The sequence below is a fragment of the Protopterus annectens genome, chromosome 3.part0 (genome assembly GCF_019279795.1).
Source record: "Protopterus annectens isolate FY-2018-M chromosome 3.part0, PAN1.0, whole genome shotgun sequence".
NCBI classification, from domain to species: domain Eukaryota; kingdom Metazoa; phylum Chordata; order Ceratodontiformes; family Protopteridae; genus Protopterus; species Protopterus annectens.
Genome location: NC_056731.1, coordinates 446,233,098 through 446,245,728, shown reverse-complemented (window position 1 = coordinate 446,245,728; position 12,631 = coordinate 446,233,098). Strand labels below are relative to the sequence as shown.

Sequence of the window (12,631 nt, the reverse complement as noted above, 5' to 3'; positions counted from 1 at the left end):
CAGAGTGCAACCTTAACTGAGTGAGCAAACTGTGACTTGGGAAGAATCACCGTTATCCCCAAAGAGTGACGTAGCTTGAGTAGCAAGTCTGAAGATGTAATTAAACCTTTCCACTGACAGGGCTGCAAGAAGTCAGTCATCCAGGTAAGGGAAGACCCTGCAATCTTGGAGTCTAAGAGATGCCACAAATAAAGACAACCACCTGAACACCTTGGGGTTGGTGTGAGACCCACTGTCACTGCCTTTACTAGAAATGGCTGACCACTACTCATAAGCAAAAAAGTCACCTGGACATCAAGATGCATGCCTACACCAAGCTTCTCAGGAAGGTCCAATAACACATCTAGTGTCTTTTGGATAGATAAACATGGAATGCACCACAGCCATGTGAAAGGGCTCCCTTGCTGCTCACTGGTTTAAGCAGTTAAAGTCAAGAAAGGGCGTTTTCCCCCCCTTTTTTGTCTATTGGTAACAAAGCTAGACATGGTCTTTTGGCCTTACTCTCTCTGACTGCACAGGATCCTATTGGATTCTTTTTTTTTTTTTTGTTCTGGGCATCTACATTTGCCTTAGTTCTTTGATGGGATAGAATCCTAGTGAGGAAGAGAGACTGTGGTTTGGGAAGGGAGAGGAATGGAATGGAAAAGTCTTGGGATAATATGCACTTAGTCCACCTGTTGCATGCTGTGGCACCTCATGCTAACTGGTGGGGGCAGCCATTCCACCTCTACAGGTAAGCAGGCAAGGTCTACAGGATTTGAAAGCTGCCCTGTGGAATACAGACTCAGATTCCAAGTTATTCCATTGAAACCCATCCCCCTCAGGAAGAGTGAACATTCTGAAAAATTACCATGTAGTCTGTTCAGCTACCCAGAACCTCACAAGTTCTTAATTTAGGGTAAGGGAACCCTAACTGGTGCAGGCTCTGCTCAGTTCTAGAAAATGGGTGCTATGGTGCCTGAAACTTCACCCCAACTTTGGTACAAGTGCAGTCCTTAATCTATTTCTCAAGTGTTTTCACAGAAGACCTGAACAGCATCTGTTAACTTGGCCCGTCGGGAGGGAAACACTGTGTTTGGCACCCCTAGTTGAATCATCCACCAGTTTATAAACCAATCTAACAGTATGGTTATCTACAGAGCTGCAAATTTAGAGTTGGGACTGTAGCTCAACTGCAAGCTCCAATTCTGGCAATTCCAACAGAATGACAGACTTGTCCACAAGTTTCCTGTGGCTTCACAGCATATGCACTACATAATGTACTGCCTTTAACTGGCAGATGAATGGTCTTTAGAATTGTCCTGGCTCTCCTTGCACAGTAGAGTCCACCACCAGGTTTTGTGGCTAGCATAGCTGGTCCTTGATGCTGAAAGATCCTAGGTTGTTTCAGTGTAGGTGCCACTGCCTCCAAGTTCTTCCAATCATTTTCTGTCAGAGGCTTGAACAAGTCAACAGTTAAGGGAACCACCAAAGGCAACAACCTAAGAGGCTGGAAGGCCTTAGAAAGGATACATTCCAATTCTGGAGAGTCTTGAGGCCACTTAGCTTGAGGAGTTCAAAATTTCTCTCCAAAGTTGAGGTCATTAGACAGTAACAGGAGAGAACCAGTCCATTTTTCATCTGCATTAAGCATGGGAAATTGCCACAGATCATCTTTTGATTCCTTCTGTTTGCAGCTTTGCCTCCCCTGTTTAGGGCAATCCTGGGAAAAGCCCTCCCCACAACAGTTTCTTTGTCTGTGGTTATATGGGTGCATGGCGGAAGCAATTGGTAATGTCCCTAGGTGAGGCACAGTCAGAATTGCTGAGGTGGGAGGGGAAGCTCATGTATAGACCAATCTATAACACATGAAACAGATTACTTCGGGCACAGAAAGGGAAACTGACTAGACTTAAAAGCGGCCTAGTACTTACCCAAGAACCTACAGAGGCCTGCACTGTAGGCACCAGGCCTGGTCACATCCCTAAACAAAAAAAAAATGCATGTCCTACTGATAAAGGTGCCTAAAACGTATTAAAACTGAATCATCCAAGCAGTCAGTTTAAGTTGCTTGAGACTGGGGTTTATCAAGCTTCCTTTGTCTTGACTGCATAGATCCAATCTATGAAGAAGTTTATGGTAACTGCCCCGGGCCTATTCCATAACAGAGTCACCATAATAATTTTTTTGAGAGCCCTTCTGAATCTGCTGGATAACCATGGATCAGGATAAAAGAATGAAATGCATAAAAGCACATTCCCAACAATGGAAATGAAAATATATCCGTTTTTCCAGGCCTGCCTGGAAGGAGTCTGTGTGCAGAATTTAGTTATCCTGGAAGACCCCTCCCCCATCCAATTTCCATTTGTGAGGATCTGTCTGGTTCTACTCTGTTTGCCTGCGACTACATTTTGCTACTCTGATGGTAAGCAAGATGCTCCCATGCCATCATAGTGAGCCTGCGCAGGGGGTAGAACCTGGTGCTCCACACTTTGATTACATACCACAGCACTGTAGTATTGTTTGTTAACACCTGTAATTTGGCTACTATGTGACCTTGATCAATCACTTAGCCAGACCATGCTTTGGGGCAATTGACAATGTGGGTTAGACTCCTTAATGGTCTCCTGGACAGCTGACTAGTAAATACCTACAAATCTAAAATCTGCTCTACTCAATACCAATTCACTAGAAAATGCAGATGTTCCATGCATTTCTTATAACATTTAACTGCATACATTCAAACACCCCAGAAATGTAAATGAAAGAAAACAAGATTGGGAAGCAATGCGAAGGTTGGAAGATGTAAAATTTTCATAATACTTAACTTGCCAAGAATTTTTAAATATTAAAAGGAAGTCACATCATCCAACCAGTTTTGTAAAGATGAAATTAAAATAAAAGCATCCTCCTTGTGCAGAGGGACAGAGAACACACCAAACAAAACCATATAGACTCAGGTAAAATTGCAGTTTAGTTAATTTGTAACGGGTTTTATTCTTAATAAACTGGACTGCAATTTTACCAGTATCAGCAAGGTTTTGCTTTTTAATTTTGTAAACATGTTACTAAAAATAATAAAACTACATATACTTGTTTCAAATACTTCTTTTTTAAACAGTACGTTAAAAAGAGGGTGCCAAAGGCAACCTGGCCATACCCTCCTGGACTTTTTTTTTTTTTTTTTTTTTAAACAACAGGAAGTAGTTTGACGTTTACAAGACACCAGAAGTATATTTCAGTTGAAATCTTATGGCCAGAATTTATACTGCTATATAACCATCTTTGGGAAGCCCATATTGTCAAATAGGGCACAATCACAGACTCAAGATGCTAAAATTATGTACTGATCCAATATGTGATGGTTCTGAACTCTGTATTTAGTATATAGTCTGAATTTTTATTACATCCAACACAGTTATACCCACATAAAGCAGCATACTTCAAGACAGAAAAATTATTTCTCTGTGGTCCCTTATTAAAGTTACAAATATCTTTGAAGGTAACACTAATGATCTAGCAAGGTTTACTTAGGAATGCTGCTTTCTTTTACAGAAAATGAAAAGTTATTTGTGATGTACCAGGGTTTCTGTAAATGCAAAACAAATCTTGAACAAGAATACTTTTATATAAATATCTAAATCACAGCAATTTAAGTTGCAACCCAAGTTCACATACATAAACAGAAAACATAAAAAACTTTAGTATCAAGCATTATAGAAACATCATTAGAAAGTACACATTTTTCTTTTCACAAGTTTCATTCACTCCAGCATTATGTCACTGCCTGATTCCTGTCTTCCCTTAAACCTCACTTCACCAGAGAATAATTATGCATGTAGTGTTCCTACAGATAACATTTTTCCCCACTGAATTTGCTCCCAACTGCAAATTTTTATCTCCTTTATTTCCATTACAGTCGGTTTTGATTTTGGAGTGCTATTTTTCTAACACTTTTTTGTCTGACAATAGGATTAAATTCAGTAGGACCGTACTATGCCTAGGACATTCAGGCCCTGTATCCCAACTCAATTTCTGTCAAAGTAAGCTGTAGAGAATCAACTTCCGCTAACTTGTCACACCCATACCAAAGAAAAAAAAACAAAATGCAGATTTCCTCTCTCTTCCCCATCAGATCTCCAAAATGTATAGCTTCACTCATTTCCGACAAAGACAAGCACACACTTTTCAGCAGAATCCAGAGGAGAAAATCTCCAGTACTTAAAAAAGTGTCAATATATGAACAAATATCACATTTACAATACAAATAGGACATATAATAAGAATCATTTATCATCTTTTGTTGCTACTGTGTTGTCAAAACAAAAGCACTATGATAAAGAAAAGAATACAACAGAAAAAGGAGTACATTGGGAGTGGAAAGAGAGGATAACAGAATGATACAGTGTGTCCAACAGCTGAGTGGAGAGAGTAAAAAGATTTAAAAGCGAGAGATTTGGAAAATAAAACATGGAGCATAAAGATGGATTTGAAAAATACTGGAAGAGAAAGTGTGGAAGCAGTATAAGGTGGTTTATACAAACAGAGCAAAGAATAAAGGGGATAAGGGGGTAGTATAAATATATGGGGACAGGGGGGAGATATTTTAGAAAAGAAAAGGAGAACATTATCTGAGGAAATGTCTTATGAAGTTTACTTTGGACAGAAAAATACCCAGCACTTCCATGAATAAATTCTAAACCTTCTAGACTTTGCTGCATATTTGTAAGACCACTGATTTTTACAATTACCATGCAATTTTTATCTGCCATCATTATCCTTTTTTAAAGGCATCTTTCGTAAAGTCTCAACTAAAACACTACAGAAGTCAGTTATTCACTCAACACTCCTCTATCTCCTTCTCTCTGCCTATCCTGTTATCCTTCATTGACAGGGAATGCAGTCTCTAACCTGCATTAGACAACTGGTAAACTGTACATCGATACCCTGATTGGAGAACGAGCGTTCTCCAGCAAGGTATTAATGTACAAGTAATGCCAGGTGAAGAGAGTCCACCGCTCTACCACTTCACGACAGCTTATCAAGCCGCCGTGGAGCTTGGACTGAGGAAATAGAAGAACTGCTATTATTTTACGCTCGCTAAGCAGCGTTTTTGCTGTTTGCAAGTGTAAAATATTAAAAAAAAAAAAAAAAAAAAAAAAAAAAGACAAAGGTACGCGTGTGTCTGTGTGTGAGTATGCGTGCTTGTCAGTGACAGTGAGCGAGCAGTTATTTTACACTTGCTAAGCAGCGCTCTTGCTGTATAGAGAGTGCAAAATAAAAAGAGAAAAAAAGAAAATGCAGTGTGTGTGAGAGAGTATATGCATCTATGTATGTGAGAGAGAGCGCAATTGTGTGTGTTTCCACCTGCATGTGTGTGGGAATGGGTGAATGAAAGCAGAGAGAGGTGTGTGTGTGTGTGAGAGACAGAACGAGCGAGTGAGAGAGAGAGAGAGAGACAGAGCGAGCAAGTGAGAGAGAGAGAGACAGAGCGAGCGAGCGAGAGAGCGAGTGAGACAGAGCGAGCGAAAGAGTGAGCGGGAGAGCAAGCGAGAGAGAGAGAGCAAGCGAGAGAGAGAGAGAGAGCAAGCGAGAGAGAGAGAGAGAGAGCAAGCGAGAGAGAGAGAGAGATATAGAGCAAGCGAGAGAGAGAGAGAGATAGAGCAAGCGAGAGAGAGAGAGGGAGAGCAAGAGAGAGAGAGAGAGAGCAAGCGAGAGAGAGAGACAGAGCATGAGAGAGAGAGAGAGAGAGCGAGACAGAGCGAGCGAGAGACAGAGCGAGAGACAGAGCGAGAGACAGAGCGAGAGCGAGAGACAGAGCGAGACAGAGCGAGAGCGAGAGACAGAGCGAGAGAGAGCGAGAGAGCGAGAGCGAGAGAGACAGCGAGCGAGAGAGAGAGAGAGAGACAGAGCAAGAGAGAGAGCAAGCAAGAGAGAGCAAGCGAGAGTGAGAGAGCGAGCGACAGCGAGTGAGAGCGACAGACAGAGCAAGCGAGAGATATGTGTGTGTGTGTGTGTGTGTGTGTGTGTGTGTGTGTGTGTGAGAGAGGGAGACAGAGCGAGAGGGAGACAGAGCGAGAGAAAGATACAGAGCGAGCGAGACAGAGAAAGCGAGAGAGCGAGCAAGACAGACAGCGAGCGAAAGACAGACAGAGCGACAGAGAGAGCGAGTGAGACAGAGTGATCAACCGAGCGACAGAGCGAGCGAGAGAGAAAGAGACAGACCGAGAGAAAGATACAGAGCGAGCGAGACAGAGAAAGCGAGAGAGCGAGCAAGACAGAGCGAGCGAGAGAGAGACAGAGCGAGAGAGAGAGAGACAGAGCGAGAGAGAGACAGAGAGAGAGAGAAAGAGACAGAGGAAGCGAGCGAGAGCGAGCGAGCCAGAGCGAGTGAGTGAGTGAGAGAGAGAGAGACAGAGCGAGTGAGTGAGAGAGAGAGAGAGAGAGAGAGAGAGACAGAGAGAGCGAGCACGAGTGAGGGAGCGAGCACGAGCGAGCGACAGAGAGCGAGAGAGAGACAGACAGACGGAGAGAGAGACGGCGAGCAAGTGAGAGAGAGAGAGAGAGAGAGAGAGACGGCGAGCGAGTGAGAGAGAGACGGCAAGAGAGAGAGAGAGACAGATGGCGAGCGAGTGAGAGAGAGCGAGTGAGAGAGCGAGGGGGAGACTGACAGCGAGCGACGGACAGCGAGAGACAGTGAGAGAGACAGCGAGCAAGAGACAGACAGACAGAGCAAGTGAGTGAGAGCGAGCAAGTGAGAGAGAGCGAGACAGAGAGAGCCTGCGAGCAAGAGCGAGCGACAGAGAAGAGAGCGAGAGAGAGACAGAGAGAGCGAGCGAGACAGAGCAAGTGAGAGAACGAGCAAGTGAGAGAACGTGCAAGTGAGAGAACGAGCAAGTGAGAGAACGAGCAAGTGAGAGAACGAGCAAGTGAGTGAGTGAATGTAAGCAGAGGAGACTTCCTGCGAGACAGCTCAAGAGAAAGTGAGACTGAATATGTGTATGAAAGCAGCTGGAGACTGTGAGAGATTGAGAAAGCGGATGAGACAGATATGGTGTATGAAAGCAGAGAAGTGTGTGTGCGTGTGTGTGAAAGCAGAAGAGATTGTGTATGTGTGTATGGGAAAGAGAATGGGCTGCATGTAAAATTGTTGTATTTCACTTGCTTATTTTTTATATATATTTGATGTAAAATGCTTCCTCCAACACCATTAACATACTACAGCAAGTTTGACATAGTAGGCGAATGAACTATTTTACATTAAAAATACATAAAAAAAATAATAACAATAGCATTTAAAAAAATAAATAAGCAAGTAAAAACAATTTTACAGCAAGCCCACTGTCTAAGAACAATAATGCCCCCAGGGTGTTATTGTGCTTAATGTGTAATTAACGCCCTTCCAGGGGTGTAGAGGCCCTCCGCCTGCGGTATCGGACCTCATAACACCCCTGGGCAGGCATTAATTACACATCAACACACACCCTGTTGGGCTTTATTGCCTGTGTATAAACTTCCATTTACCCTCATCTCACTCTACTACTTTACCACCAGAGATTTTTGCTCCCAGTACCTTGGCTTTTTGCAAATTTCCTCCAGTAAATTTCTGTCTCCTCTTGTCTACTTTTATAACCCTACCTGCAGGCATCCCTACTGGTAAAATATCCTTCCTACATTTCTTAGTTTAGTTTTTAGAATGCTGTTATTTTATGAACACATTATTTTGTATGACTGTTACTATTCTTCTAAAGAACTTAAACCAAAATTTTAGTTTGCCTTTACCTCTTGACCCGCTCCCTCAGTTCATTACCATCCTTTACAACAAATTCAGAACCTTCTACTTGAATCATGTACAACAGCCTTAACTATGCCATGTAACTTTAAAGTACCCCTTAAAATCAGGCAACCCTAAACCACCTTATTCTATAGGAAGAATTAATCCATCCCACTTATAATTCGTCCTCTTTTCTTTCTAAACTCACTTCTTTATTAAACTGTCATCCACACATTTTACTCCCGTTGATTATGCCGGACTTGAACAGTAAATGGACTAAACTTTTCCTCTGCTTGTATCTTATTATCTATAACCAAGAGGTTACAGTCACCTTTGCTATCATTTTCTGTTTAGTCACTTTTTATATTATCTGTTTATCTGCCATAACAGAATCCTAACTCATACACCTAAATTTATGTCATCTATATGTTCCATATACAAGTTTTGCTGGACTAATTCATGTGAGAGTGCACTGGTTACCACTATAGCTTTGGTTACATCTTCATTTATTTTATATCTAGCAAAGGTGTAAAACAGTCTCAAAATTCTCCACAATACTAAAAATGTTCTTTTCTGGAATTAATCAAGTACAAATTAATTATCAGTGAACTGATCTAATTTTTGTTAAGATGACATAACTGGTGCATTAACTTGTGAATCCATTACTTTCTTTGCAAATGGCTCTAAATATAACACACACAGACACGAAAGAGGACATTTCTGCCTGTTTCCTGTGCTCACACACAGCTAGTCAGTGAGCAGTCCTCCAACCTTAATTCTTGGTTCAAACCCTTAATATACTCCCCTTGTTAACCCTATTACTCTAGCAGAATGCAAATGCAAGCACTGGTTTTCTCAAAATCCCACCTGACCCTATTGAATACTTTTCCTGCATTAAGATTCCCCAACAAAAGTAGTGCTTTACACTCCAATTCCCTCTGGATCATCATTGTTCTAGTAATACTAACAAATGTTTTCCTTCCCTCTACAAAAACACACTGATCCTTGCCATTATCTTTACTAAAACTAACACTTACAATCATAGCTTAAAACAGAAATTGAGCTACATGTAGCCGGGCCTGAAAGGCCTTTATCCTCTCTCAGTAATAATGCCACCACTGCTTTCTTCCAAGTTGTCAGTACTTTCCCTTATTTTAAAATATTGTTACACAAAGCCTTCTAGCTCATTTTTTTTCCATCCTAACTTCCAAATTCCACAGCAATAATCTCTCCTCCTGAACACTTCACTGTTGACCAATTATAAAATCACTTTTTATTTCAACTCTTCCCAACTTCTTTAACTACATACATATTTTCCAAACCATCAAAAATGTACATTCTAAACTCGGAGCCCTCTAAAAGGCCAAAACTTACCTAACACCCCAAGACAGGCTAGCCACAGCAAGATCTCGGCTTCTATCTACACTTCTCTACTGCTCTCATCTTCACAAACCTATGCAAGGCTGGCCTACACAACCTAGAATCCTTGTTGTTGTGTCTTTCGGCTTTTCCCGGTTACGGGTCGCCACAGCGGAATTCCGGTCCACTAATGATTGGCAGTAGATTTTTACGTGCCGAGTTGCCAGCCGTGATGCACAACCTTCAATGAAGGTACACCCATTCATGCATGTCTCCACACAGAAGGCGCTCTAGCAGAGAATCGAACAGGACAAAGTCTTACTGTGAGGTGACAACGCTACCGCAGCACCACCACCACACAACTTAGAATCCTGCTATAACAAAATTGCAAAGTTTACCATCAATCATCCCCATAAAGCCCATCATTGCTCTGCGCTCCTACAACTTAACTGGCTAGAACGTCTAAACCTGTTAACATTAAACCAACTTACCCTCACCCACAAAATCATTCACAACCCCAATAACTGCCCCTCAATTTTAACCCTAGTCCAACCACAGACAAACGGCAGGTCCCATAAGTCGTCTGGCCTCTGCTCAAATTAACACAATCACATAACTACCACGTTGACTCCCTCTACTCAAACAAATTATCCAAGTCCTGGAATGCTCTCCCCCTAAAACATACAATGCGCCCCCTCCTATTCTTCTTTTAAAACAAAAGTAAAAGAATATCTTAAAAGCAAACAGCTCTGCCCCTGCAATCCCCCTGGATAACTGCTCCTTTCACTCTTCACCCACTACAACTAAAAGCTATTTCTCATCTAAGCAAAACTGAGAGTTTACTATGACTAGTCTTTTCAATCACCTTTCACATTTTTTTCTTTTTCATTGCTTAACCTACTAATTCTTCTTCTTGACTGTGCATATCTTTCAACACACATGCTCACTCCCCGTTTCAGTTTCTACTCAGTTATCATAAACTTTCAGTGTTTACATTTTCTAATTTTGTTCCAATTATTTATTTATTTATTTATTTTATTTTACATTTGTTTACCGGGCTAGTCCAACTGGATACATTTCCATTTTCAGCAGAGGCCCGGGGAGAAAAGCTCCACGTTAAAGTTAATACAAACAAAGTCTTTTACATAAAGAAAGTAATTAGTTAGTAAAATACATCAGAAATAAGGTTTATTCTAAATTCTAGTAATTAAAAATATAAATAAGTAAGCACATTAACTCAAATTTCTTTACAGTACAAGATTGGAGAGATTATACTTTAGTAAAAACATTCAAGAAGAGTCTATTTAAAAAGTAAGTGTAAACCATAGAGAGAAGTATATACATTCATAACAGAGGCTAGAGGTAGAGAAAAAACTACTCAAGGACAAAGAGTAGAAACAGGAGAGAGAAGGAGATTTAGAGAAAGGTAGTTAGTAGAATCATGAGATTAGTCAGGATTGATTCATGGGCATAGCCAGAGTGTTTTTAGATATTGTTTGAGCTTTTGTTTAAAGAGGAAGGGTGATGAGATAGAAGTTAGAGTGGCCGGTAGACTATTCCAGTATTTACCTATAGTGTTGGCGAATAGTGAATCACCTGCTATGTTATTGGACTTACTTAACTTGACCAGAAGTTTATTAGAGGAGCGTAAAGAATTTAGGTTAGAATAAGGAGAAATAAGGTCAGAGAGTATAGGAGTATTTTTAGGTTGGTAAAAAATTCTGTGAACAAAAGTAAGTTGGGAGAGTAATAGTGTATTTTCTAGTTCAAGCCAGTGTAGTTGTTGTAGATTGTGACAGTGGTGAGTTCGAAATGGGTTTCCGGTGGCAAATCTAGCAATGCTATAGTATGCATTTGCTAGTTTAGTAAGGTTATTTTTCTTTAGGTTTGTGTATATGGATGAGGTATAAAGAAGAGTAGAAATAAGATGAGAGTGTGCAAGTGTTATTTTTGCTTGTGGAGTTAAGAAGGTTTTAATTCTATATAAGGAGCCAAGCTTTCTATTAACAGTTTTAATAGTGTTATTAATATGATTATCAAAAGTGAGGTTATTGTCAATTAAAATACCCAATAGCTTAGTGGAAGAGTCAGGGGCTATATGTGTGCCATTGTTGGATGTAATTGTGAAGTCTAAGAGGGGAGACAATATTAGGCCTAAAGAGTAGGAGTTTGGTTTTTTTAGCATTCAAAAGGAGGCAGCGTTTCAAGAACCATGCCTCAACTGTGCTAAATACATTCTGTGTGAGGGTTAGTAGTTCAATGCTATATACATTTATCTAGTTTCTTATACAAAAATTTATATAGATAATTTTCTGTTTTGCAGATGCAAATCCTGTTTTTATCTGTGTTGTAATAGGAGCTTTTCTCCCTGGGTCTCCTCCGAAAATGGGCTACTAGCCCAGTCGGACAACACCCAGTATACGAATGTAAAAGATAAGTAACTGCCAAGCTTCATCTTCCTCTAGTTTTGGTATAACCAAGTCTTCCATAAATATATTTCCATGTGTACCTTTTCTTGGTTTCCCATTCCTCGGTTTTATACAAACTTTCATAAAACTTCCAAAATATCTCAACACCCTTACCTTAGGTTAAAAAAAATAAACAGTAACCTTTTAAACTCATGCATACTGCCCAGTCTTATTTTTTTCACTTTAGAACACTGCAATTGCTTTTCTTTTTCTGCTTTACTTTAACCTTCGCTAACCCCTTTCATTATCCATTTCCCACCTCTCTTATTTCGAACAGGTTTAAAAATTCATTTTACTGCACTTGGCTGTCCCTTCTGAAGGGATTTCTACCTTCCCTAATACACTCACAAGTCATACCCACTACCCATTTGTTATACTCTGCTCTTTTTAACAAGACAAGAAAGTGACAATGTGTCATTTCTACACCACTGCCCTACATCTTTAACTTAGTTTTTAACACTGCATGCTCTGCTATGATTATTGGATGGGTGTCCATGTTCTTAATTAAATATGCAAGCTCCTGTGGAATTTAATTTCTATCCAATCTAGCCCAGTTATTGCATCTGTTGCTGTCCTGCTTTGGACACAATAGAAGAGTCTTTGTGGGTTTTGTTCAAGCAGATTTTATTCAAACACATTTCGACATAAGTTTACTGACCAACTTAACCTGCATACAAACTAACTGCTGTAATCATACATGCTTAATCCCTGGCTGCATTCTCAAAGTGGCAATAGGAATGGCACATGCTTGATATTTATACGTGCACGCTCAGTTTTTGACGTGCTTTTTAAAGATACAGCACATAGCACGTACTCCCGGATATACATCCCCCATTTTGAAAATCAAAACATGCAATGCTATAAATCTTTTTGGCCAGCAGATAGACGATTATCAGTCATGCAAGTCTAAAACCTGTGAGAGATGCACTTGCCTAGCCAAACTGGAGGCAAAGTTCTCTCCAAACCAAGACTGAACTTGACAGTCAAGAGGAGAAGGTAAACACTTGCACCAAACCACAGTCATCACATAGTCCCACTAAACCTATACTAC

The 12,631-nt window shown here is 40.6% G+C and overlaps 1 protein-coding gene across 2 annotated transcripts in view; it reads right to left on the bottom strand.

Annotated features, from left to right (window-relative positions):
* CUL1 (cullin 1) overlaps positions 1–12,631 on the bottom strand; it is a 3,347,782-nt gene that overhangs the window by 3,266,929 nt on the left and 68,222 nt on the right. The gene's annotated exons all lie outside the window — the stretch shown is intronic.